Source organism: Triturus cristatus, chromosome 3_2 (genome assembly GCF_964204655.1).
Source record: "Triturus cristatus chromosome 3_2, aTriCri1.1, whole genome shotgun sequence".
NCBI classification, from domain to species: Eukaryota; Metazoa; Chordata; class Amphibia; order Caudata; family Salamandridae; genus Triturus; species Triturus cristatus.
Window position 1 is genome coordinate 57,598,370 of NC_140584.1, and position 27,502 is coordinate 57,625,871.

Genomic DNA, 27,502 nt, shown 5'->3' on the forward strand with positions numbered 1-27,502 from the left:
CAAATGCCCTCCCTCCAGAAGTAATTGGTATAGTCCGTTGAATATATAACCAAGGCGTAGGCGTCGCAACTTTACAGATTGCAGTTTTAGATACAAGGTAGAGGGCTTTGAATCCACTCCTGTCAGACAAGTCCTTCAGACTTGCCCGCTTGCTATTTGCTCTTAGCAGTTAGTATCAGCCAAAAACATTTACAACAAGCATTTGCAATGCAATAGGTCTCGCATTTATGTGAGTTTGAACTATTGACATTGCAAATATCAATGCCTTTAATTTTTGTTTTCGTTTTTAAAATATAAATAAAAGGCATTGTCATTTACAATGCCAATAGGTTAAACTTGCGTAAATGCGAGACCTATTGCATTGCAAAAGCTTGTTTTGCAATTGTCACCCTGAGTGGGACAGGTATGCCCAGACGTGGGTCCCATGCTCTCCATGCCATTGGAGTCAAGCTATCCTGGCTGATGAGGGGTGAAACCCCGAAACCGGTCCTAAGATGCTTGTTTCCAGTCCAGGGAGGACATGGCCTGGTAGTTCAGGCTGGACTTTTCCCATTGGGCACAGGGTCAAGACTGATCATATGGCTGGGTTCAAACTGGAATGGTATGGTGAGCAAAAAAAAATGGATTTAGGCCCAGATCTCTATACTGGGGTGAATGTATGACATCGTTCCGCATTCTGTCCATCAATTGTTGTTTTTGCAATCATCTCCCCGGGTGGGACGGGTATGCCCAGATGTGGGTTCCGAGCTCTCCATGCCACTGGAGTCAAGCTATCCCGGCTGATGAGGGGTGAAACCCCAAAACAGGTCCTAGGATGCTTGTTTCCAGTCCAGGGAGGACCTGGCCTGATAGTACGGGCTGGACTGTTCCCATTGGGCACAAGGTCAAGACTGATTTGCATATTGCTGGGTTCAAACTGGAATGGCATGGTGAGCAAAAAAACGATGGATTTAGGCCCAGATCTCTGTACTAGGGTAAATGTATAACATTGTTCTGCATTCTGTCCATCAATTGTTGTTTTTGCGGGAGCGAGGGTGGGCAGGTGGTCTGTCTGTTTTATTCCTGATGCACATAGTGCTTATTAGTGTCCCTCGGCCTTAGCACAGAGAGAGACATACGTGTCCCTCCCCTTGTCATCCCCTTCTATGAGGGCCACAGGCGGTCTCGGAGGGACCTCGGCTTATGAGCGGCGTTGCGGTGTAGAGTACTTTGTCGTGGAGGAGAGACCCAGTAAGGAGCAGCTGAACAGGAATTAGAAGCGGGCCTTGCATCTGGTTCAATATGCAGCAAATGGACAAGCTCATACCACTCCCCGACAGCAGTCCAGAGCTCTGCCGCAAGCACTCTGCACAGCAAGGGGAGGAGGTCATCGAGTGTCACAATACTGCAGGGCACTTGGTGCACAGTACCTAGTAAGGGCGCCCCCTCCAAGTCATATAGGGTTTCCATCGGTGCCCCAAGTCTTTACATGTGCAGCACCTGACCGGTCCTCCCCACGCCGGCCTTAAGGGGAACGCTACTTGTCGAGGGTGTCAGCACAGGTGGAACAACAATGTCCTCCTTCCAAGATCACCTGTGTTGTACAGGGTGTGTGTGCAGGATCACACCACACAGGATCCCTCGTATGTCCCAGCACGGCCCACACCATCCAACGCCAGATCGCTATTGATGACAGTAGCAAGGTGGGTCACCACAGCACAGCATGATGCCATCAGCTGGACGAGGGTGCACTCAGCTCAATTAGCGCATGAGGACAGCACCGCCTTTGCACTACGGATGATCCACCCGGTGCCCCAGGCTGTCCATGGCTTCAGGGCCCAGTTTGATGCAAGTGCATTTTGGAGCGCCGGGACACTGCGGCTCACCTGGTGACATTTAATCCCAGTACGGTGTGGTTTCAAAGCAGCAGTGCTTGTCGGTGCCCCTTCCAACTCGATCAAGTGTCCGCGCTCACCCCCAGCAATGGGTAGTGGGCAGCAGCACCCACGGGGCCTCCTCAGGCTGACGGGCGCAGCAACATCCAACCAGGCCACAGCAGGGAACAACAGGGCCACTACTCCGCTCGTGGGTTAGGGATGCACATGGCCCCAGCTGCCTTCTTCGGTTCGCCACTGGAAGGGCAGAATTCAGCACACCATGCAGCTCGCAGCTCGATGCTCACAAGCCAGAGTCCGCCTGCCAGTATAGGCCATCTATGCCGCTAATTCATGTCCTGATGCTACAAACAGTTGATTTATTGCAGCGGATTGTAGGTCCTGGGTCTGGGACCATCCTCACTATGCTTCCGCCATCTCAAGTGGTTGCCCCCCCCCCACCCGGGAATCCTTCTATGGAAGGCTGGGGTCTTCTGCCATCAGAATGCATGTAGACAACACCCAGCTCTACTTAAAGGTCTCATCCACAAATGACATTTCCCATCTTTTTTTTTTGTTCAAAGAGTTTTATTGAGATTAGTAAGAGCATAGGTACAACAATAAAGCAAAAAATATAGAAAAATAGCAAAATCTAGCAGGCAAAATATATAATAAGGAAGGATGAAAAATTGATCTGAACAACAATGCCAAGGGAATAAAACAAGAAAATGGAAGCATTAGTGAAAAATTGTACCGTAAAGCAAATAGCAATTTTTACAATTTTGAATGACGAGAAAAGAAAAAGGGGGAAAAAGTAAGAAAAAGAGAAGAAGAGAAAAGAAAGAAAGAGAGAAAAAGATGAGATCCTAATCAGAAAACATAAGTAAAAACTGGTGAAAAACAATCAAAACATTATATGCAAACAGAGTAAAACTCAAACATTGAAAGTAAGACTCATATATTAGAAATTATAGAGTACTCATGGTGGTTGAAAGGCAAAGGAACTGTCTTTGTTGCGTAATGCAGATAGATAGTTGGTGAGTGGAGATCAGAAGGCTTCTTTCCAGATAAGTTGCTGAGATGTAATGGCAGAAGATCTATCCATTCTGTAATGATAGCAGAGAAGGTTCCACCATGCAGAAAAAGAGACCTTGGTGGCATCCTTCCAGTTGGATGTAATTATCTGAAAGGCAATAGCAATTAACAAATCAACAAAGAAGCCCACCCTGCGAGAACCAATCCACCGAGCAGAATTACCGCCCAGAAAAATTGAGTAAATATCAAAGGGAAAAGTGATGGAGCAGATAGAGGAGATTGATTTACACACCTTAATCCAAAACAAAGTAATATTTGGACAAAGAAAAAAGGAGTGCAGTAAAGAGCCATGGGAATTATCACAAGACCAGCAATTCGGGGAGAGGTCCAAACTATACTTGGAAAGCGATAGTGGGTTTAAAAATAATCTTTGATAGACGTAATAAAGGGTCTGGTTGGTGTTAGCAGTACAGGAGGTATGATGAATGCACGCCCATATGGAATTCCATGTGTGAATAGAAAGGGTACATTGCAATTCGGATTCCCACGTGAGTTCTACTTTACTCTTGGGGCGATTAGAAGAAGAAAAATGAAGATATTTGTAAATATGGGAGGCCCGAATGGAAGAGGAGGTGGACAGAGTCTCAAAAATGGGGTCTGAAATAGAGGGAGGAGAACCGGAGAGTAAAGAAAGCTGAGTAGTTAAAAGCAATCGTAAGGAGTCATATCTAAGGAGTGAGGAGCCAGGAAGGCTGAACTTGGACTGAATTTCCTGGGAAGAGAGAAAATGTGATCCCTGTAAGAGATGTTTAACCTGGAGAATCCCCTTAGTGGCCCAAGTTTTCCAGAAGATGGTACGATTAGACAGTTTAATAGACTTATTGTACCATAAAGGAGAATCTAAAAACAATTGAAGAGGTGTATGGGATTTGCGCTTGACCCGATGAAAGACGGAAATAAAATAGGAAATGGTCGAAGCATTAAAAAAGCGAGGAGGATGGAAAAAATTAGCTAACGAGGAAAAAGGAAAAGGGTGGATCAGAGATTCCTCCAATCTATGCCAAACAGGAGAAGGAAGATCTGTTGAAGTGGACAGATAAGGTATCACTTGATGGATTAAAAAGATGGAGTGGTATTGACGGAAATTAGGAAAGTGAACACCTCCCCGATCCTTAGGGGCAGAGAAGAAAGATAAAGAGATACGTGCCCTTCGACCATTCCAAATAAATTTACTCAGAGCACCATTGAGGGTTTTAAAGAATTTTAGAGGGAGTTTCACTGGAAGCATGGACAAATAGAAATTGATAATGGGGAGCATCATCAATTTGATAGTGTTCAATCTACCCCACCATGACAAAAAGAGGGGAGACCATCGGCCTGCCATGGTATTAATTTTCAATAAAAGATCTTCCAAATTAAGCTGAACAGTTCCGGCAATAGAAGAAGTATACTTAATACCCAAGCAAGTGATATTATTAGTATTCCATTTGAAATCGGTCCCATCAAACATACTTTTCAAACAATATTTGTTTAATGGGAGCACCTCTGATTTAGAAAAATTTTACTTGTAGCCGGACGGGGCGGTGTAAGAGGAGAGTAGATTGGTGAAGGCTGGCCAGGAGGTAGAGGGATCAGATATATATAGCATAATATCATCGGCATAGGCAGTAAATTTGATTTTGATTGCCTTGTGAAGAAAACCGCGAACAGTTGATGAAGAACGCAGAGAATGAAGAAAAGGTTCAAGAGAGAGGATGAAAAGCAAGGGAGAATGGGGACAGTACTGACGGGTGCCTCGTTGTAAAGGAAAATAGCATGATTGAGATCCATTAACAAAATCCGAAGTAGTAGGAGAGGAATATACCAGATTCCTCAAGGACATGATGGATGGGCCAGAGCCATGCCACCTAAGGCCACGCATCATAAAAAGCCAGTGTATACGGTCAAAAGCTTTCTCTGCATCAAGGGTTATGGCCGCAACAGGGGAGGAACCCTTGGAAACTAGATGCATAATATTAAGAAAAGTTCTAGAATTGTCAGCTAAAGTCTGACCCTTAACAAAACCAGTCTGTTCAGAACCAATCCGGTCTGGAAGCACATGATTAATGCGCAGGGCCAATACTGTAGCGAAAATCTTACAATCTAAATTAATCAAAGAAATGGGGTGATGATTAGCACAAAAGGAGGGATCTTTAGCTTTCTTTAGAATCAAACAAATCATGGCCTCAAGAAAGGAGCCACAAGCCTCTTTGTGAGAAACAAAATATTGAAAAAGAGACAAAAGATGAGGTAAAGTATTGGAGAAAAACAAGAGTAAAATCTGGCGGTAAAGCCATCCGGCCCAGGAGCCTTATCCTTGAGTAGCTTAGACAAGGCCGATTTTATTTTGGAAAGGGAGATATCTGCTTCTAACAGAGAGCAAACAACCACAGATATGGTCTAAGCACCGCAAAACATCAACAGCCAATAAAGCAGAGTCTGTGATCATACAGAAATAATAAGAGTAAATTAAGTTCTTGACATTTCATTCTTCTATTTTTATTATTTCATTTTAATCAATAACGGTGTTGCTTTTCTTCATCAGCCGACGCGTTTCATCCTGTTGACTTAGGACTTCTTCAGGGCAAAATGGTGGTACACCGACCACCCTTGATTATAAATACTTGTACATCCATATGTCCGCAATTATTTTTGCATAAATTCTATTATTGACCAATGGTTTCTATTGCGGATATTTTCCAGAAAATTCCCAGATACATAAATATGTCCAATATGTACCTATGATGGCACTTAACTATCCTTAGACAAAAATGGCTTGATAACCAAATTTTCACGGCAATGTATGCCAAAAAATCCAATACGAAGATTTGGCAACGAAGCGACAAGTTCTGTCCAATTCGACTTATACTCAACAAAGGCAACGTCTCCCATCCGATTCATCAAACGGAGAACAGTCGGGAGGAGGGGAAGAACGGGGAAGGGTAATGAATCGAAAAAAGAGTCCAAAACGGCGTCCGATGGAGATGATTTAGGAGTGTATAATACTTTGTAAAATTCCGTGAAGCAAGACAGTATCTCGTCATCTTTAAAGTGATGATCACCATTTTCGTCAGTGATTTTAGCTATTCTAGAGCATTGAGACTTGCTCTTTAAATAGTTCGCCAACAATTTACCGGCTCGACTTAAAATTTGGAGTTAATTTTGAGTAACGTCCCGGAAGCAGCCTCAGTGGATTTGCTATTAAAAGTCATTTTTGCCTGGACCAGATTAATAATTGTAGCTTCGTTATTGGATGAAAAATATGCATGCTCCAATTGTCATGATTGGAGCATCTAGTCAAAGACATGTTCTGTACTACACATCTCTGTGCGTGTCTCTATATAGTTCAAAGCCTTTTTGAATTATAAAAAGCCCGCCCCTATCCCGTGCACCAGCACTCCTTAATGTAGTGTAATGTGTAAATTAGTTTTATGCTTGTTTGTATTGTAAAAATGAGGCTTAGGTGATTTAATATTGTACTTGGTTAAAGCATGAACAATGAAACTGTTTCTAAGTATGTTTGGACATATAGCGGGTATTATTGACAAAGGACACTTGGAGTTTTAAGTGCGAGATCCCAGAGATGTCTGCAGCTCTATCTTTATCATTGAGTTGGACGGAAACACTTTGTGTTTAGAATACAGAAAGCTACGGAGCTGTGGGTTCCGGCGGAACTTCTGCTCGCTACCGGGACCAGGAAGAATCTGTGTGCACACGTGGCCATGTAGGGAACGTGGGCGAACGTGTGAACGCTTCGGTGTGGTCTACTTATAAAAGACCACACCTGAGTTCTAGAAGGCGCTTGGCCTTCTGTTCGTTTTGCCGGGATGAAGTTCGTGCTGCTCCTCTTCAAAACTTACCTGAAAGGCAACGCGTAGGACTTCATCGCTCTTGACTCTGGTTCCTGGGAATCTTCTTTCTTCACTGCGACGTCTAGACGTGCAAAACAAGAAATAAGAAAGCTAAGTACAAGTTAATTCTGGCGCCCTACGCAAGAAAGTCAACAATAATTTTTGGAACCATTTTGTGCTCAATTTTGTTATGAAAGAAAAGAACACTGTCAAGAAAAACTTTGTAGCTTTTGAGTAAAAGTCATAGAGTTTATTTAAAGAAAGAACATTCTTAGTTGCTTGGAATAGCAAATTAATATTAGAAGGCATGTTGTTTTTCCTTCTGCTTTTTCCCATTTAGTAGGTGCTGGTTAAAAGGGAATACTAAAACCCACAAGTGAGTTATGTCTAAAAGTAATATTTAAGTATTTAACCAAGGTTATAAGAAAGACTCATGTAGTTGAACTTAGAGTCATACTGGTGTTTTGCTCTCTTCCTCAAGAGTGTCCTGAGACTTCACCATCTCAAAGCAAAGACGCACTAAATCTACCCCACCTCTGCAAACCAGCCCCTCAAAGACATACTCGGACGTTAGGACTTCCAACCTCTGATCGCAGGTAGGCTTTTTATTAGATTTGAATTTAAAAAGAAAACTCACAGTAGAAAGTAGTTTAAAAAACAAAGTACTCTGGACAGTTTACTTAGATTTGTCCCTTGTTGCCTCGCAGGTCGACAGCAAGAACCCACTACAAAAGAACGTCCAGTATCCGGCCCTCCTCCCCAGTTTCTATCTGTTAACTAATGTAATATTTAAAATCACCAGTTATGAAATAGGAATCAGGGAAGTTGGCTCATTGCGTCTCTGCGAAACACAACACCACGCAATTGAACAGGTAAAAGTGTGTGGTTCCTTGACACCAATTATTTGATGGAAGATAGAATAGAAGCAGACTTTTTAAGACATTGTTTCTTTTTGGTTGCCACATATTCAATAATAAAGCCTCTGGGTGTCGTATTAAAGGCATCCCAAATGGTTGAAAAGGGCATAGCAGGGCAAGTATTGAAAAGAAAAAATGTTGAAGTTAAATTTTTAAAGCGTTTAATTAATGTGGGGTCTTTGAGCAGATAACTATTGAAGCGCCAGTGATGGGATTTAGAAGGTGGAGAGGGGAGATCTAAAGTAATGAAAACGGGACCATGATCGGAGATGAGAATGGAACCAATCTCAGCATGTTTTAAATGAGAGAGAAGGTGTGGGCTTAAAAAAATATAGTCAATTCTAGAGGTGAAGTTATGGGTGGGAGTGTAAAAAGTGAATTCCGGAGAGTCAGGCGTCAACCAGACCCCTAGACTGTATTGTATTGGCAAAGGATTGTTTCCATTTTATTGGGGATGTACCTAGAGGAAGATTTCCTATCTATAAAAGGGTCTAAGACCTGATTGCAATCCCGCCCACTAGGAGGTTAGAGTCAGAACAGGAGTGAAGGGTGTGTGACATTGACTGCCAAAATTGGGGATCAATGCCAGTGGGGCCATAGATATTGAGGAAAGAAAAACAGGATCCATTTATAAGGATGTGAAGAAGAAGCCATCTTCCATCTGTATCCTTCTCTTCGCATTCACTTGTCAGGAAAAGGGACTTATGAAAAAGTATAACTACTCAATTTTTCCGGTCTTTAGCTGGGGATTACAAATATGGCCTACCCATTGTTTTTTAAGAGAGTTAACATCTTGATCATTAAGGCACATTTCTTGTAACATAGCAATCTTACATTGTAATTTGGCGAGATGCGTAAGAACTCTTTGTTTTTTAACAGGGTTTCGTAGGCCCTTAACATTCCAAGAAATAATTCGAACATTGTCAGTCATCGCAAGGGGGAAAGCATCAAACATCACCATGAGTATTATAAATTTAAGAGAAAGAAATGAAAATCCAATATGAAAAACTTTAGAGTCAATAGGGTTAAGAGGCTGATATAAAGGCAAATTAGAGGAAAGGGTGTGAAAGAGAGGAAAAAGAAAGACTACAAAAAAAGTAAAAGGCAGTAGAAGTGAAAAAAAATAAAAATAAAAAAGGGATCAGAGGTCAGTGAAGAAAAGACAGAAAAGGGAAGATGAGAGAGGATAGAGAAAGGAAAAGGAAGAAGGTATAGAAAGAAGATGGTAAAGAGAAGAAAGGTTGACATGAAGCCAGAAGGCTACAATCAAGAATAACGGAGTATAAATCCGGAGGAAAAAGAGTATTGTGTGGAGGCAGGGAGCCGCAAAAGAAGGACAGATGGCAGAGCCAGCGAAGACACCGGGAAACAACAGGAACCATTGAATACATAAGAATATATAGAGAACAGGGAGCCTTGAAAGAAATAATATAGGAGAAGAGAGTGACAACATAGACTAGAAAATACATGGAATGAAATAATTAAAACAATCAAACAGCTTCAACCAGGGTATCAGGTAGAAGAATTAACACTTACCAAACAGTGAGGGCAACTGTAAACATTAAAAAAAACAGGATAGGAGGGCAGAATGGGAAGAAGCATCAGGGAAATGAAGCTGAGTGAGAGGGAAGAAACTTGTGGAAAAAGACCAAAGCAGAGATAAAAAAGGCTGCCATAGAAGGCGGACAAACTGCGGTAATCAATAACATAATGAACAACCTCATACCAGTAGACTAAGGGAGGGAAACACATACATTTTTATGACAAAACAGGAGGCAGTAAAGAGAGCAAATAAAGATAAAGAAACACAAACAAAAAAAAACCAAACAGACAACAGTAACAAAGGTATATAATGAGTGAGTTAACACTTACCAAACATTGGGAGTGATTATGAACATTAGGAGCGGGAAGGGAAGGCGGGAGGAGAGGAGACATCAGGGAAGTGGGTCTGTACGTGAAGGAAGACATCTGTGGAGAAAAACCACATAGAGGATAAGAAATGGCCTCTGTGGAAAACGAACAGACAGCAACAAAAAGCCATAACCAACAACAACAACAACAAAAGACAAAAGCCTTGGGAACATTGGAATGAGAGATGAAAACTCAAAACACATGAAACAAGGCATGAGGAGACATCGCTCATGCCCCGCCAAAATCCATCTCATCTCCTTTATGACGGGAAATGAATTGTCTTAAATCTTCAGGATGATCAAAAGAGTAGGGACGATCTTTATACGTGACCTTGAAGAAACACGGATGTACCAGGCCATATCTGGCGTTTATGGAGCAGAGGGCCGGACGAAGAGAAAGTAATTCCTTGAGACGAGCAGCAGTGGCACGGGCCACATCCTGGGAAAAGAAGACTCTGTGGCCAGACCACAGCATCTGCTTTCTTAGCTTTGCCACCAAGAGAATCATTAACAGCTCTGTGTACTCCAGGAACAGAACGATTATCCCTCTGGGGCGTTTAGTTGACAAGGTAGAAGAACCTCCAGATTTAGGGCCGATGCGATGAGCTCGTTGCAGGTTGAGAGTGGTGCTGTCCTTGAGACCAACAATTTTAGGGATGTGTGTTTTTAAAAAAGGTAAGCATGTCGGACCCCTCCTCTCCCTCAGCAATACCGTAAATACGAAGATTGTTGCACCTATTGCGATTTTCGAAGTCCTCCGTTTGCATCTTAAGGAGAGCAATCTCTTTAGACATAGCAGCAACCCGAGGGATCACGTCTTGGCTATCGCTGATTTTCTGTTCCACAGCAGACACTCTTGAGTCTAAGGTAGACCATTTCTCCTCCATCCTCTGAACAGTAGCATTGGTGTCAAGAACAAGTGATTTAATGAGCCTTATCTCTTCCATGAGGTCTTCCAATGTTATAGGGAGAGGAGGTTTGGTAGGAGAGGTTGGTTCCTTTTTTTGGGCGTTTAGAGGAGGCAGCAGTGTTAGAGTCCTTGCAGAGGGAAGACATACAGGCAGGGGTACCCTTCTGACCCAGGGAGGAGGTAGGCTCCATATAAAGAGATGGATCAAAATGGTGAAAAACAAGGCAAAACCGTAACTTGTAAGTTCACTGTGACAACGTGCAGAGTGTTGTAGAGGTCGCCAAAAAACAAATTAGCTTTAAGAGGTTATGAGGTCAGCTCAAAAGAATCCAAAACAGCAAAAAACATGACCTGGGGACATTATTGGCAAGCTGCTGACAGGGTTGAAACAGAGCGAAATTCAAGCAGCTGAACACTTCAAAGAACTCTATAGCTGGCCACAGTTGACAAAATATAAGTTGCTGCTGGAGCTAAAAAGGGGCAAACTCAGTGTAGAACAACCAGAGACATTTGCTGCCACAACAGCAGGAGAAAGTCCAGTCCTTAGAGAAATACATTTATATAAAGGAGGCCACCCTGTAGAGCCCCACGTTATTCCTGCATTTAAATAGAAGTTGCAGGCATGTCCGGTAGTGCAGGCGAGTAAACAGCGCTGAAAGGGAAATGCCGCCTCAAAAAATTGCATAAGGGAGATAGCACTTGAATCTCCAAAAAAGATGCCAAAAAAAACACAAGCTCAGAGAAGAAATAATCAGCATCGCCCTCAAAGCGCACCACAATACGTGAGAAATGAGCCAAAAATAGAAGCAGCGTCCCGCCGCAGGCAAAATGGCAGGCGCGGTCGGAAAAACTGAGGAGAGCGGAGCGTGGAGGAAAACAGGCAAAAACAGCTATGGATTGAAGAAACAAAGGATAGCTACCTGTGCCTCCGCGCTCGCTCCTCCAGGGAAACTATAGCATGGCTCAAAAAGTCGGCAGAAGTGGCTCCGAGATGAGGAACAGACCCGCTCGAAACGCGGAGCCTCAGCCGGATGCGGCCATCATGTGGCAGCTCAAGCAACGCCCCCGACATTTCCCATCTTGCCAACACCTTAAACTCCATTTATGATGTGATGATCCCTCACAACCTAAAACTGAACCCCTCCAAAACCAAATTCCTCCTGACTTCCTCACATTAGCACTACCTGTACAATCCTGTATGGCTTCTCTCAACATCCTCACCAACAAAACCTATCGTCATTGTCAGTGCTAAATCTCTGGAAGTCACTCTGGATAAAAGGCTCAACCATCAAACCCAAATCAGCACCATGGCCAGGAATGCACAATATCAAATATGTCTTCTTTGGAAAATCCACCATTGCATTCCTGAGCAACACCTGAAATTTCTTGCTCAATTACTGGTTCTCTCCAGAATTGACTATTGCAAACTCTCTTCTGACAGGTCTCCTCAAGACCCACCTCATTCCGTTGAAATCAGTTTTGCATTCAGTAGCACGCTTCGTCTATGGGGCAGAAAGAAACAACCACATTTCCCCAATACTTGTCACTCTTTGCGGGGTCCCTATAGAAGTCAGGGCGATAAATAAGACTGCCTGTTTCACCCACAAGGCCTTGCATACAGCCAACTCCTCTGTACCTAGTGAACAAACTGAAGCTTTGGGGAGGTACCAGATCATCACGGAATTCAGACGCTTTGCTGTTGGGGCCTCCAACCGTCACAAAGGAAGTTTTCATGGCACGATCCTTCTCAGGTAGTGCAAGTAGAAAATGGGACTCCCTACCTACCTCTGAAACCATGTACCACCACTTTATTGCAGGTCTTCAAAATTGAGCTGAAAGCCCTTCTCCTACAAAGACACTGTGGCCAGCTGTTCCATTAGCCAAGCCCACAGGATAATGTACCTTTCCCAAGACTGAGTCCTACTGCACTACTCCTGCCTCACTTTACCTAACCTTGCTACTACTACCTTAACCCCCGCCTCGCCTTTAATCTGTATATAATGCATGCCTTTGTAACGACCGTATCGAGACCCTCATCTGTTTGTAACTTTGCAATGAAACCTGTGTTTATTGTAATGCGCTCTAATACCTTTGGGTAATGTCCGCGCTACATAAAAATGTATGAATAAAAGAATAAATAAAGTTGTCTGATGCGGAAATCTGACTTGTGGACACGTTTGTATCCTATCCTCTCAACAGTACATTTGTGTTTCTCAGCTTGGACACTAGATGTCACCAAAGATGAAGAAGTTGGTTACCAGACAAGAAAACTATTTCTGATACAAATACTATTCTTCCTGTAATGCGAATTTTGAAAGTAACTCACAACGTTAATTAAGCTTCATCGAAGCTTTGTTAACGAACTAATTGAAGACCCGCTCGATTCCAGCCGGAAAAAATAACGAGAGCGTCATCATGTTTTCTACCTCAAAATATTGCTCGAAGTAAATATCTAAGAAAAAACAACCTGCTCAGACCACAGCTCTGCTTAAGTAAACCCTCCACCAAGTGTTCGTGTTTAAATCCTTAAACGCAACACAACTACTATCTGGCGTTCAACCTTCATTAATTATTAATAACTCTTCATAATCAAGAAAGACCTGTCGCTGCTTCCGCTTTGTCGGCGAACGTCTGTGCATCCCCGTCTCCTGGCGTGCTCTATGTGGGAGGGATGGTTACATTAACTCGAAATACCGAACTTGGGGGTCAGTTTCACAAAGATTTTTGCGGTCGCAAACGGCCGAAATCTTTTTTCAAATGTAAAAACTCAAAATTGTGATTCATTCGGTAACCTAATACGTTTTGCAATTCGGGTCAGTTCCAAATAGCGAATCGGTATGGTATGTATTACTGTTTTTGACTAAATTCTGGTTGCAAAACAGTAATAATTTCCTACCAGTTCAAAAGTAGCAGTAATCCATTCCAAATGGGAAGGGGTCCACTCGGGATCCTGTCCCTTTTGAGAATGTTTAAAAATGAAACTTAAAGTTTAATTTTCTTTTTTGAAACACATCCCGTTTTCCTTTAAAGAAAATGGAGTGCTTTTAAAAAACCAAAAGATTGCTTTATTAAAAAGCAATCACAGACGTGGTGGTCTGCTGATAATGTTCATTGGGCAAGTCGATTTTCGACCTACTATGAATTGGTATTTAGAAATACAAGGTTTTCTACATTAGGAATATTGATTTCCTAATTGCGAGGCAGAGATAATCGCAGTTAGGAAATCAGTATTCCTAATGTTAGGACATCTTTTCCCAAAACCCTGAACAACATGGAAATAAGATACGGCGAGGCTTAGCAACATTGTGGAGCTGCAGAGAAATCTACATACTCCTGTGCCGCCTGTAAGCATCCTTCGTAATCAGTAGCGTAAAGTGCACTTAAGGAGGCCACAAGGGTGTCAGAGGCACTTTTCAGGCTGACGTGCCGTGAAAAAAAAGACTTAGGTGACCTTATACTACCCCAGTGTAAGACCTGTTGGTGTGATCTAAAGTGTGGGTGGCGGTTGGTGCTGGTGGCCCCGTTTTTGCCTTAGAGTGGTGCCTCTGGAGGTGAAGTCATATCACTCTTTACTGTACTGAATTCTGATTGCAAGGTAGAGAGCAAGGTTTTAGAAACCTGATTACTGCTTTTACTGAAAGACCTGTTGCATCCAAACCAGTCTGTTTTATACTTATATTTGTATGTATGTGGTATTTCTATTGCGTGATCGAAGCTAAAAGGCAGGCGAACACTGTATAAGCTCAAAGACAAGCATAACGTCAACGAGCTTAGGAGGGGTAGCTGGTTTTACGATAGCTAATTTATTGTGATGTAGTGTTCTTTAAAGAGGTGCTTGTTCAGTTCTTTCCTAAACCGGAGCAGCATTAGGGTGATTCTGATAATTACAGGGACATTGTTCCAGATCCTACATGCATAGAAGGAAAAGGCCTGTTGTTTCCTTTTTTACACTTCTTAGACTGCACTCTAATGGTGTCCGGGCTGCGAGTATTGCAAGAATTAGCAGAGATGTTAAGCTTGTCTGCAAGATAAGGGGGGGTGCTGGCCATGATGTCTTTGTAAATAGTGTAGCTGGTTTTGAACATGGTGCAGAAGGGTAATAGTAGACAAGGAAGTTCAAGTGGAATGGCTGTAATGTGATCATATTTCTTCAGGCCCTGGATGAGACGTTTAAAGGCATATAGGATGTCCTGAAGGGGTGCCAGTGTGAAGTCTGGGAGGCCATAGAGCAGGGCGTTACCACCATATACCATTGAGGATACAGTGTTAAATGTCCGAAGACTTTTCCATGTGATGGATGGCTGCATGGCTGACCATGGTATTCCAGTAGTTTTGTCTATTGATATGGAGAAGGCTTTGGACTCACTGGACTGTGATACATAAAATGAGACTAGTGGAGCAATGTAATTTTGATCCCATTCTGAGATAGTGTAGGAGTGCATCATAATCATGCATAGTGAGTGTTCAAATATATTCTGTGTGATTAATATTACTAATAAAAGCTTGAGTATTGCATATTTAATGTACTCCACATGAAAATTAATGAGACTTTTAACTGTGTGCATATAGACGTGACTAATAAAGGTCTTTGTGATATTTACATCTTAATATGTCAAGAGAAGTTTACATTTAGATGTGTCTCATTGTGAAGTTATTAAAACGGGATGTGTATGTGTAGACGAATGTTAAACATGTATACGTGTAACAAGCAAGTATATCCATGTTGGTGCATTTGAAATGACATCTTCGTAATTCTTTGCAATTTATTTCTGCATTAAGAAGCTGCATTTATTTGTGTAGAAATGTGCAGATATTTGTAACCCTGCGCACTGCTAAATTGTCATAAGTTTGGGCCTCGAGAACCGTTCAGTTCAAACTCATGTTGAAAGTCTAACAAGTAATTCATATTTAACCTTCAACGTAGAATGTATTTGCTTTTATTTTTGTTTCCAGTGCAGGTGTGGACAAAGACTCATTAGTTAGCATAGAAGAGTTTTGTTTTCATTAGATAACAAGATATGAGAAGACAAAGTTTGGCAAGGAGAAACGATGTAGTCATGGAGGAGGAGAATGACCAAGGATGAATGAAGTTGCAACTTATCGATGTGGGAAAGTTGGTGCAAGTATTCAAATTGTGCAGGAACCATGGAAAAGTACTGGAGAAAGTCATGAGGATTGTCTACCTTGAATGCAACTAATATCTCATGCTATAGCTTAGTGCGGGTCAAGAGAGACAACTTAGGACTTAGGCCCAGGGTTGGAGTGTTTTCTATTGAAGATTCTGACAGCTGACACCTTCGTAATTGCACCCTTATTCAATGCTTCATAGTTTAGAGATGTCCCTTTAAGGCAGTGCTTACCCGTGACGACCATTTGATGCAGTTTAATATTCAATTCTTTTTTCCTGATTACTGGCATTGTCATTATAGAACTAGTCATCAGATTTTTGTTAAATAGGGTAAATCTCTTTAGGAGATTCAGACTCATTTTGTTCGGTCTGTATTTCTATATGATAATGTTGAGGCTGGTTTATATAGATCTGTTTCTAAATTTATAAATAAACCTTACTTATCTCAGATTTAGTTGTCCAGTGGAGTATTATTTGACCAAATAGGTTACACTGTACTAAGATTCAATTGTGATTGTGTTCTCCCTCTTACCTCTCAAGCTGCTACAAAGATCATCTGGCTAAAAGATAAATGTTTGAGAGGGCCCACGCTTCTCAGTAGGAATAGAAATAACTAAATGGATTAGACCATTGTATATTAACCCAGTGCCAGAGTTAAGACTAAAAAGGTCATTTCTATACATGTGTGTATAAAGAGAAGTATAAACCAGGCTCCCCCATGGATGTAATTTGGGAGTAGTCATGGGACGCAGCTGTGACCTCTAGCTGGAAGTGCCAGGAGTAGCAGGGGGTAAGCTATTGGTCACAGCTGCAACCTCTGACTACTCCCAAATGACATCCATGGGCTGCCCCCTCTTCTCTATTATTTTGACCTAGTAATGGAACCATTGATGGAGGTGTTCCGACAGACCCCCCCACCCCCTGCAGGGAATACAGATAGGCAAGGAGATCCACTCTTTTTTCTTATGTGCAGACAATGTATCATTTTACTTCCATAATGTAGAGCCTCGTCTATTAAACGCTCTACGAACCCTGAAGAATTTTGGCACAGCATCTGGACTATACATAAATAATGATACATTGTGTCTGTTTCCACTGCAGGTAGTGGACAAAGGAGTGATTGATCAGCTACATCAGCTGTCATTGAGATGGGAGGGCACAACTTTCAAATACTTGGAGGTTACGTTTTACTGTCAGAAATCTGACATGATGGATGCTAACTTTACTTGGGGCCTGATTTAGAGTTTGGTGGACGAAGGAGTGTCTGCCGGGATGGCGGCGGATATTACTTCTGCCATTTCAATGGCACTCTGCTATCCAAATTTAGAGATGACCGTCAGCCCTGCTGTTCTTTTCAACGTACGAAAGGTTTGGTGTACTGTTGACATCAGTTTTGTTGGCCATCCACCAAAATTCAGATTTTTTATGTTTTTCCGAAACAAACTCCCAAAGAAAGAGTCCGAAAAAAGGAGAAACTGGAGGAAGGTCTCTCCTGAAACTATGGGACCTTTGTTCCAAAACACCCCCCCACTGCTGATGGGTGACCCAAGCAGTGATGTATCCAGTTTCAACTGCTGTGTCACCTCCACCTTAGACAGAGGGGCCCCTCGTAGACCAGTGATATCTTCCAGGACAAAAACCCTCAGCCCCTTGATTCTCCATGGAATTACAAGCGGAGAAAAGTCTTTGCAAGAAACTTGAACCCTCCTGGAGAAAATCGTACAATCCGGTGGCAAAATGCTCCTACAGAGCAGCTTTAAATAAATTCCACAGGCTGAAGCGTAACACCATGAGGGACTACTTTGCTAGCCTAATCAAATTATCTGACAACTCGGCCAAAGAAGTATTTAAAATTGTCCAATGTTTTACCAAGCCCACGGCTCTAGACAGCGCAGTTTCCCCCTCAACTATCCTCTGTGCTGACCTATCGGACCCTTTCAGGAGAAAATCCAACTGATCTACTTCTCCTTTACCCCAGCTATGACCTCTTCTATGTTAAATCCTACCTCTGATCTCCATGGCACTTGGTCTGAATTTTGCCCATTTCTTCTGGAGGCTTCTCTCAGAGCTGTACATATGTAAATCAGGTTCTCCAGGTGAACCCTGCCCGGCTCAGTTTTTAAAACTATTTGCCCCCTGGTTCAATATGCAGCTGAACCAGACCTGGAACTCCTCCCTGACAACTGGTATTTATCCTGCTGCCTGGAAACAAGCCTACCTATGGCCTATTCTTAAGAAACTAGACGGTGACCCAGCAGAACACAAGACTTTTAGGCCTCTCACCCTCCTGCCGGTGCCAGCCAAAATTCTTGAGAAGGAAGTTCAGAAGCAATTGTCTGATTTCCTTGAATCCAACAATCGTTTCCATGATTCTCAATCTGGTTTTAGATCGGACTACAGCACAGAGACAGCTCTCGTGGAAGTTGCTGAAACAGTTTGTGAAGCTGTTGACCAGGGCAGCTCTGCAATGCTGGTGCTGTTGGATGTCTCCGCAGCATTCAACATGGTGTCTCAACAGATTCTTTTGGAGAGACTCAGACACTTGGGAGTGAGGGGAACCACATTGTCTTGGTTCCAGTCGTTCTTAGAGAACCGTTCTCAACAGGTATTTCTCCGGCCCTGACTGTCCTCCCAGAAACCCCTTTTTTGTGGGGTTCCCCAGGACTCAGCTCTGAGCCCTGTACTTTTCAATGTTTATTTGACCCCCCCTCGCGACCCTGGTCGAAAAATGGAGAGTGAGAGTAGTCACCTATGCTAATGACACTCAGCTGGTGTTCTCTTTCAAAGAACACTCGGAGGCTGCTTTCCCCAACTTTAAGCAATGCCTGAATAACATCTCGGCCTGGATGACTGAGAATTGCTTAAAATTAAACACAGAGAAAACAGAGGTCCTATTCCTCAATCAATCATCACCCCCTCCACCTGAGCTCTGGTGGCACTCAGAGCTAAACCCCCCCCACCGATCCCAGTGGATTCAGCCAGAAATTTGGGGTTTAAATTTGACAATGACCTCTCCTGTAAGGCCCAGATCTGCCAGGTCTCCTCATCATGCTTCTGGAAGCTGAGAGCCCTACAAAAATGTGTTCACTTCCTTCCGATAGATTGCAGGAAGACAGTGGTCCATTTACTGGTCACGTCCTGGTTGGATTATTCTAATAGCCATCATATTGGATTACCAGCCTATCTGGTCCGCAGGCTGCATATAATTCAGAAATGCCACGGCCAGATCAATTAGCAAAGTGGCGTTCCGCCACCATATTTCCCCTCACTTGCAGAGCCTCCATTGGCTGCCCGTCAAAAGGAGGATCGAGTATAAGGCACTCACCCTCGCCTACAGAGCCACTAGATATCGGGGCCAGGGTTACTTGAGACATAGACTTCAGAACTACCATCAAGACAGGGTTCTGAGATCTAATCACCTGAAACTGCTCAGGATTCCTCACTTCTTCAAGGCTAGGATAGGCAGCAGCGCATTCTCGGTGAGAGCTGCGTCACTTTGGAATTCCATGCCTCTCCATATGATTGAGTCAGAACCGGCCTTCAAAAAACCTGGCTTTTTAACCTCCCGTAGTTCACCCCTTTTCCTCCTCACAGTGAATCTGCACCTCAGCGCAGGGACACCTCCATTGGAGGTAGCTGTGCGCTCTATAAATCTCCCTTATTATTAATATTATTGCAGTCCGAGAAATGGATAGCTTTTGGCTTAAACAATTCTTGTTACCAACAGAAATTACGAGCAAGTAGGGTTTTGTGAGAGCACCTCTGTTGATATTCAACTTTATTCAGCAGAAATAGCACTGTTGATTGGGTATGGTATGGGCGATGACAAATAATACAGGTACATCACCTTATTGGAGAAGTAAAACCTATGGCGAGTTAGGCTTGTTGGAGATGTGGGACCGACCGCCTATAGATCTTTGTTGGTGGGTATATTTATCTGAGATTACATCACACTGCTCTAGAGACACAGCTATAATGAGTAGGTTAACTCATGCTGTGTTCTCTTTTTCTTGATTTAGCGTATAATTAAATACGACTGTTAGTCAACATCAGACAATTGCCAACAACAAATATGTTCTGTGATGACTCTAAGGTATCTATAGTCAAGTGGGTATGCACATTGACTTACATAATGCCTAAACAACAGACTGCTGAGGCACTAGTTAAAAAAGAAGAGCTTATTGTGACACGAGAGGAGGTGGTGTTGAGGTATGTGGCCTTTGGCACGACATGTTAATCTAAGAGGACACTACTGATCAAGACTAAGACCGTAATAAGTTGTGGCCCGTAAGGAAGAGAAACAACAGCATATTGGCTTGATAGACACAATCTCTTGTGTCTTGCAATGTAGTTATGCAACTCTTGCAGATATGTATTGTGAGGAAATCCATCCCGGCCCCCAAAACATATCTGCACACCCGGACGAGGGTCCGCGTTCCGACGACCGGAGGCAGGACGTGACCCGGAATCAAAACGAGGATCCCATCCATTTCCGGGAAATAACCCCTCCCTGTCATGTGTCATCACAGGACAAGAGGGTTTGGTTGAACCCTGCACCTGGAGGCAGAGCTAACCCCGGAAAGACTCTCGTGGAGAGAGTGAAAACGGACAATCCGGAGACAACGAAAAAAGATCCGGAATCGTGAAGGAGACGGAGACAACTCGACAGAAGCTGAAGTCCAGAGAAATCCAAAGGAGGGACCCCAAGAGGAAGGGGAAGCAGAGGAAGAATCCAAGAGGTAGAGAGAGGAGTGGTGGTGTCCACCGGAGGATGCGGAAGTGCGTCCACAACTCAGGAGAGTTGTAGCAGAGCAGGTAAGTGCTTACGGGATGGGTGGGTAGCTGTTTAAGGATCGAGCACGTCGGGAGGGGACGTGAGGGGGGAGCACGAAAGGACAAGCCCCTGGCACTGTTTTGTCTGTCCTCACTAGACTCATCCTGAGAAAACCCTCACACCACTGATCCAAGGCACGTAGTGGGCAACCAAAGACGGGGCATTGGATGTGAGCGCCGTTAGGCTGTTAAATTTAGTTGGTGTTCACCATGAACTGAGAGGAGGACTTGCAAACTACGTTGGATAAAACCGTGGAAGTAGCATTCCACAATTATTTGTTCTTTCTATTTTTAGTTAAATTCTCCCATGGAACGGGTGAGGTGAAGGGATTGCGTCTCTCTCTTTTAGCCCATTTACTGACTGCTCCTTTCTTTTCCTCATTTCCAAGCCTCCGGGGAAAATACTCAACCAGGAGATGGTGGGAAGAAGAAACAAGGCTACTGGAAGGAAGAGGAAGACCCAAGTTACACCAAGGAGTCCCTTATAACTGGGCTGTGAAACTTGAGAGACCAAATAAAGTACCAGTAGGAAATATATCCAGCCTCCATGTCCGTTTATCCAGCCTGCCCTCCCACAGGTGGTGTCAGAAGTGGGATCCGGAGACATGGAGGACGTGATTACCAAGATGACAGAGAGCCAACGGAACCTGGAAAAGGTCATGAAGAAGTTCTTATCGGTGGCCGAAGAGGACCGGGGAAAGCTACAACAGACATTGACCGGTCAAAGCTAGACACAAGAAACCGCCATAGGAAAGCTAGTCGAGGCCATAGGGCAACAGGGGGGTCATAAATCTCTACCCTCTGTTGTCATGCAGAGGTATGTGAGCGGTGAAGATCCTGACTACTTTTTCAACAATTTAGAACGAATGGCGATGGCGGCAGCCTGGCCCGCTAACAAATGGGGACAATACTTGAGTCCGTTATTATCAAGAGACCTACAGGCAGCACATCAGGCAACAAATTTACAAGGAGTGACCCCATATGCAGACATTAAACAGTGTATATTGGAACGATTGGGCATTGATGACGAGACGTATAGGATACGACTGCAACAGATTAAAGAGGGGCCTCAGGAGACACCCAGAGCTTTGTATTTTCGAGTAATTGACATGGCGGACAGGTGGTTGAAACCCATAGCCACAACGAAGGAAGAGATAATGGCCAAAATATATTTAGAACAGTGCTTGTCGTCCTTTCATCCCCCAATACAAAAGTGGGTTTGGCAGCATGCCCGTCTCACACTAGAGTCAGCTGTGGAGATAGCCAGTGCCTACAGCAGAGCACAAGAAATCCAGAAGGGCCGAGAGGAGACTCCTTGGAGACCAGGAGGAAGTGGGGGTCATCGTCCTCCTCGACCCACTATCGCGAGGAAACCAGACCCTGTTACAGTCATACCCAGCTCTCCTGTACTCAGACCACCAATGGCTGGACCATAGTGTTTACATTGTGGTGGTATAGGGCATCTAGCAAGGTTGTGCCCACAGAAAGAAGAACCTATGGAGATTGCAGTAGTAAGAAACTACTACTGTTTCCCTCCAGAGAACAAAAAACACCTCCCTACCATTGCCGGCTTTCCGTGAATGGACAACCTGTCACAGCCTTGGTGGACACAGGCTGGCTCCAGAGTGTCTTATGACCCCCAAATCCTGAATCAAGGGATAAAACACACTACTGGGACTGTGACCATACAATGTGTACATAGAGACAAAAAGCAGTACCCTACCACGGACGTTTCCATCCAACGCAGGTCAGAACCAGCGTCAACCCTACGTGTAGGGCTCATCCCACAATTGCCAGAACAGTTAATCGTCGTAAACGATTACCCCGACCTGACCGGGTTAATCCGAGAAACACAAGACGAGGGAGAAAAGTGGTGGGACACCGTTCCTTTTTCCTGGGATGAAAAACCGGAATGGCCTCCTTTGAAAGTCAGAAAAGGCCGGAAGCAAAGACAAAAAGAGAAGAAGAATCCTGTCTGGGTTTTTCCTGTCCTATGAGAGGAAACCCCCTGGGAAACTGACAGGAATTTCCATGCAGCTCAAAGAGAGGACTCTGTTCTGCAGGAAGCCTGGAATAGTGCAACAACCCAAGAAGACCCCCTTCACGTAGGTCCCAAATTTTAATGGGTTGATATATAGAAAGGGGGGGCCAACACAACATCCACAGTTATTAGTACCTGGACCATTTCATGATAAAGTCCTCTACCTCGCACACAGTCATCTGTTGGGTGGGCATTTCAGTAATGAAAAGATCGAGAAGGCCATCTTAGAGGGATTCTACTGGCCAGGGATATACCAGCAGGTAAAAATCTACTGCTGTGAATGTTCCATTTGCCAGAAGAATAGCAGATATAGGCCTACCCGAGTACCCCTTCATCCGCTCCCCATCATAGACGAGCCCTTTTGTCGAGTAGGCATGGACATCATAGGTCCCTTGTTACCCTCACAGAGTGGGTGTTGTCATGTGTTGGTCTTGGCCGATTACGCCACCTGTTTCCCCGAAGCAGGAGCCTTGCGTCACCCGAATGCCTCCTATATCGCAAAATCCATGGTTAATATCTTTTCCCTGGTGGGGTTCCCGAAGGAGATATTAACCGACCAAGGCACCTCATTTGTTTCCAAACTAATGAGACAGGTATGCTCACAGCTAGGAATCACACAGATCCGCACAGCCGCGTACCTCCCACAAACCGAAGGGTTGGTGAAACGGTACAATGCCACCCTGAAAAGTACCCTAAAAAAACTCCTTGCTCTTGAAACAAGGAAATGGGAGGTGATGCTGTCCCTAGCACTGTTCGCCATCCGGTGCAAGGTTCAGAAAAGTACAGGCTATTCTCCTTTTGAATAATTGTACGGCCGACAACCCCGTTCTTTATTGGTGATGGCTCACGAAGCAGGGGAGAGCAAGAAAGTCAGAACCAAACTCCCAGTGGAGTATGTGTAAAACCTCAAAATCCATTTAAGCCAAATTCGGGCTATCGTCCGAACCAATATGGAAGAGGCACAGGCTGCACAAAAAGTCCAATACGACAAGAAAGCCAAGGAGAGATCTTTCAACGTGGGCGATCACGTTCTGCTGATGATGGCATCGTCTGATCATAAGCTTTTAGGCCAATGGCAAGGTCCTCACACAGTACTTGATAAAGTGACTCCTGTCACCTATCGGATCGAGCTAGACGCCAACTGGGGTACATCACAAATATATCATATAAATCTGTTGAAAAAATAGGAGGGTCCTATTCCTATGTTGGTGGGGGTAACATCAGGATAAAATCCACTGTTTGACCAATGTATAGATACGGACCTCTCACAACCCTTAAAACAGAACCTGATAGATAAACTCCACCCTTTGAGAGAGGTGTTTTCTCTATCTCCAGGAAAAACATCCTTACTGGATCACTTCATAAAAACCCTTCCTGGGAAAAGAGTACGCCTGGATCCTATAGGATACCTGAAGCACGCAGAGCAACCATCAAGGAGGAGGTTCAACAGATGCTGCACATGGGAATCATAGAAACCGCTGTGAGTGAATGGAGTTCGCCTATTGTCTTGGTGCCGAAACCCGATGATCGGTTCGTTTCCTTATAGACTTCAGGGAAGTCAATAAAACATCAGAATTCGACTCCTATCCATTACCTAGGGTGGACGAGATGATCAAACAAATGGGCAAGGCAAAATATATCAGCACCCTAGATTTGTGTAAGGGGTATTGGCAAATACATCTTAGAGAACAAGATAAGAAGAAGACGGCATTTTCCATCCCAGACGGGCAATAACAATTCCCCGTATTGCCTTTCAGCTTGCATGGAGCTCCAGCCACCTTTCAGAGGGCTATGAATAAGATTCTACAGCCACATGAAAGGTACTCTGCGGCCTACATGGATGACATCATCATTTATAGTGACACGTGGGACCAACACTTAGACCACCTATGTGTGCTGATACAGGCATTGGGGGCTCATGGGCTGAAGATCAACCCCACTAAAAGTCACCTGGCTGCCCAAACTGTCTGTTACTTGGTGTACTTGTTATGGGAAGGGGTTATCAAACCCCAAAGTAACAAGGTAGCGGCTATTTCCCAGGTTCCCTTTCCCAAAACAAAGCGAGATCTCCGAGCCTTCTGGGATATTCTGGGTTATTACCGTGGGTTCATTCCAAATTTTTCCCAACAGCCTCCCCTCTGACGGATTTGTTACAGAAGACCATTAAAACAGAAGCGGTATTACGGCATCCCTCCCTTCATCTACTTCAAACCTTTGATTCCCTAAAAACGTCCCTGACTTCCGAACCCGTCCTATCCAGTCCTAACTATTTATGACCATTCGTACTACAAACCGACTCCTTAGACAGGGATCTTGGGGCGGTTTTATCCCAAAAGACACCTCAAGGAGAAGAAAAACCCATCCTGTATATAAGCCGTAAACTGTTTCAGAGAGAGAAAAACTATGCCGTCATAGAGAAAGAAGCACGTGCCATCAAATGGGTTATCGAAACCTTACAATACGATTTGGAGGGATGGAAGTTTCTACTATTCACCGATCATGCTCCTCTGGAATGGTTGGCCCGGAACAAGGGAAATAACAAGAGAGTGCTAAGATGGTTCCTAGTCCTACAGCCATATCGCTTTCTCACCCAGCATCGAAAAGGGACAGATCAAGTCAATGTGGATTTTCTATCCAGATATCCACAGGAAGGCAATACTACTAGAAAGACAACTAGGGAAGGGGGATGTGAGGAAATCCATCCCGGCCCCCAAAACATACCTGCACACCCGGACGAGGGTCCGCGTTCCTTCGACAGGAGGCAGGACGTGACCCGGAATCAAAACAAGGATCCCATCCATTTCCGGGAAATAACCCCTCCCTGTCATGTGTCATCACAGGACAAGAGAGGTTGGTTGAACCCTGCACCCAGAGGCGGAGCTAACCCTGGAAAAACTCTTGTGGAGGGAGAGAAAACTGACAATCCAGAGACAACGAAAAAAGACCGGGAATTGTGGGAAGGAGACGTAGACAACTCGACAGAAGCTGAAGTCCAGAGAAATCCAGAGGGGGGATCACGATAGGAAGGCAAAGCAGAGGAAGAATCAGAGGGGTGAAGGGAGGAGTGGTGGTGTCCACCAGAAGATGCAGAAGTGCGACCGTAACTCGGGAGAGTTGCAGCAGAGCCGGTAAGTGCTGACGGGATGGGTGGGTAGCTGTTTAGAGAACGAGCACGTCGGAAGGTGACGGGAGGGTGGGGAGCACAAAAGGACAAGCACCTGGCTCTGTTTTGTTTATCCTCACTAGACACATACCGAGAAAACCACTAATCCAAGGCACAAAGTGGGAAACCAAAGACGGGGCACTGGACGTGATCGCCATTAAGCTGTTAAGTTTAGTTGGTGTTCACCACAAACTGAGAGGAAGACTTGCAAACTACATTGGATAAAACCATGGAAGAAGCATTTGTACAATTATTTGTTCTTTCTATTTTTAGTTAAATTCCCCCACATTCTTTTCTTTGGTGTACGGAACGGGTGAGGCGAAGGGAGTACATCCCTCCTTTTTGGCCCATTTACTGACTGCCCCTTTCTTTTCCTCATTTCCGAGCCTCCGGAGAAAACACCCAACCAGGAGACGGTGGGAAGAAGAAACAAGGCTACTGGAAGGAAGAGGAAGACCCGAGTTACACCGAGAGTCCCTTATAACTGGGCTGTGAAACTTGAGAAAAGCCTCCGCGTCTGTTTATCCGGCCTGCCCTCCTACATATATATTATGAAAAAAATATATTATAATGTTGTTTAAAAAATGATGGTAGTTATGACTGACTCTAACTCCAAGAATGCTTACATTGCATTTAGAAAAAAAACCTAAACCTTTCTGTAAGGAAGGTTATCTGTATTAGGCCCTGATGAAGGTGCTTGTAAACCATTCTCACAACCGAAATGTGCTTTGGCCGGGATCGTCTGTTGGGCAGTAGCGGCCGGCAACACTAACATATGGTGAGACGTGATGCCCAAATATCTCACCGTAAGTATGTTGTTGGCCGAAGGGTCTGGTCGCCGTCTCTCTCTTCTTCTGGTGCTTTCGGACCTGGGCGTAAAGGGAAGGACTTCCTCCCTTGTGCCACGTTAATCCAACCAATCGCTCCAGGACTGGTAGGAGCAAACCAACCCAGCGCTCATTTTGAGGCTGGGGGCCTGCGGCTGCAATCCCTCAGCCCTGGGATTGCAGGCTTCAAAGTGTGCATGAAAGATTGGCTGGCTGTCGACAGCTGGCCAATCTTTCATGCTCCCTGGCAGGGGGCCTCTGTAATAGTGGAATTGCACTAATCAGCCCCGCCCCCTGCCCCCGCGTTGTAACATCCCGAGCCTGCCACACATATTAAAATGGTATTTTTTAAAAGTTTATTAATGTATGTGCCTGCTGCACTGGCAGCAGGCAGGGGGTACGCTCCTCTCCCATAACGGAGGAGACACCGCTGCTGTGTGGTGCTTCAGCCGCAATGCAACAGCAATAGAAGAATGAATAACTACTGCTATGCCCGATCGATAAGGACTTTATTTGGGGAGTGGAGTGTCTGAGGGTGTTTGAGTGTGTTTGAATGGTATGGCTGAGAAATATTTGAGAGGGGGTTTTGATTTTTATTATGTCTTTATTCTGTTTAGTAAGATGGTTAGATAGCTATGAAAGATTTGAAAGATTTGAAACTAGGATGTAACCATGTACTTTATATAATGAAGTTTCAATACAATGTGATTACACTGTGCACTTTTAGTGAAATTTGATAAAAATAAAATCAACAAAAATTGATTACATACATGTAGAAGTATATCGGGTTAGTGACTTGTCTGATTCATTCAAAAGTGGGAATAAAAACAGTATATACTGAAATGTATTAGTTGTCAGTTGCTATGATCCCCCCCCGCCCCGTTTCCTGAACGTAACTAAGTGTATGGGGTGGCCCTTTTAGGTCTCGCCTGAGCCATCGCATGCGCTGCTCTGGCGAGACATTTTGGAGTGGACTTTTCGAAGTGCTACCATGC

General features: G+C 44.1%; 1 long non-coding RNA gene across 1 annotated transcript in view; it reads right to left on the reverse strand.

The window, feature by feature from the left end:
- Positions 1 to 2,432: 2,432 nt before the first annotated feature.
- LOC146856794 (uncharacterized) overlaps positions 2,433 to 27,502 on the reverse strand; it is a 36,882-nt gene continuing 11,812 nt past the window's right edge. Inside the window, exons 2-4 of the long non-coding RNA XR_014979503.1 lie at positions 9,568 to 9,663; positions 6,788 to 6,860; positions 2,433 to 3,036 (exon numbers count right to left, since the gene is read on the reverse strand). This is a non-coding gene — a long non-coding RNA (uncharacterized LOC146856794). The remainder of the gene's footprint in view (positions 3,037 to 6,787; positions 6,861 to 9,567; positions 9,664 to 27,502) is intronic.